At 44.7% G+C, this 1440-nt stretch overlaps 1 pseudogene; it reads right to left on the bottom strand.

Moving 5' to 3' along the window:
* Nucleotides 1-297: 297 nt before the first annotated feature.
* LOC128110431 (cytochrome c-like) lies at nt 298-1166 on the bottom strand (annotated as a pseudogene).
* Between the last annotated feature and the right edge of the window lie 274 nt (nt 1167-1440).

The following is a 1440-nucleotide window of genomic DNA, read 5'->3' as shown; positions in this document are numbered from 1 at the left end:
TGAACACAAACTGAAACACAGGTGAGTCTTCTTGTTTCTGAGACGGTGATGGAATTTTCCCAGTGTTTAAACATATTCAGATGCCTAGTTATATACACCTCAATATAAAGCCATTCAATCGGTTTGAGGCAACACCCCCATCTCTGTGGAAAGTTGAACAGTACTAATCAAGTTTAATCCTGTCTTGAGAAAGGGACAGCAGTGACAGTGTTTCTGCGACTAGAATTGTTATTTTAAAAGAGAGCGTATCCACTTTACTACTACAAGTCAGCTTCCCTTAATCAGGACTGTCCAAGAAAAACGTTGTTAACCATTCGTGATCTGTATTTCAGGTGTACAAATTAGATTATGGTACACATGAAAAGCCATGAGACGTTTGTTTTGTAATAAACAAGGCAGGGGAAGTACTCACTAGATATAGAAGTACTCACTAGTAGCCTTACTCACTAGATAGGGAAGTACTCACTAGTAGCCTTACTTGCTGTGGGATGGCCTGTATGTCAAATTGCTCTGATTGGTCAATAAATAAAACACTGATTGGCCAGTGGCTAGGCAGGAAGTATAGGCGGGACTAACAAAGAGGAGAAAAGAAAGAACAGGAAGGCAGGAGGACTCACTGCCAGCCGCCACCATGACAAGCAGAATGTGAAGATGCCAGTAAGCCACAAGCCACGTGGCAAGGTATAGATTTATGGAAATGGATTAATTTAAGCTATAAGAACAGCTAGCAAGAAGCCTGCCATGGCCATACAGTTTGTAAGCAATATACGTCTCTGTGTTCACTTGGTTGGGTCTGAGCGGCTGTGGGACTGGCGGGTGACAGAGATTTGTCCTGACTGTGTGGACAAGGCAGGAAAACTCTAGCTACACTTACTCACTATATAAGCCACTAGGCCTGCCATTTCTACCTCCTTGTTAATGCTAGCGAAGATCACTTTTGTTCCAGGGACATACTTCCTGGGATTCCCCAAAAACTCCATCAGATATCCTCACCCGTGTAACGCTCATTTTGGTATCTGTATAAGAGAATCCAGAGGCCCGACCTGGCTTCTGACCAAACAGACCATGGATACGGTCCAGTCCTGTGCTTGCTTCCCTTTTCCACAGAGTGGTGCCGCACACTTCGGAACTAAAGTCTGCTTGCCTTTCTCAGCATTACCCAATTTTTAATTTGCTCTCGACGGGTCAACATCACAAATGCTGCCACCTGAAGACAGTCATCCCTCTCTCTTACTTAGGCTGTAAAGACAGGGTGTCCCTGTGCAGTCCTGGCTGGCCTGGAACTTGCAGTGGTCTCCCTGCCTCTGTCAAGTGCTGGGATCTACAGGTGTGTATACCACCATGCCTGGTGTCTTAGGGTTTCTATTGCTGTGATGAAACACTATGACTAAAAAGCAAGTTGGGGAGGAAAGGGTTTATTTGGCTTAGACTTCCATATTG

This window comes from Peromyscus californicus, unplaced genomic scaffold (assembly GCF_007827085.1).
Source record: "Peromyscus californicus insignis strain IS unplaced genomic scaffold, ASM782708v3 Scaffold_15__1_contigs__length_86483966, whole genome shotgun sequence".
Classification (NCBI taxonomy): Eukaryota; Metazoa; Chordata; class Mammalia; order Rodentia; family Cricetidae; genus Peromyscus; species Peromyscus californicus.
This window is presented reverse-complemented; position numbering and strand designations above follow the sequence as displayed.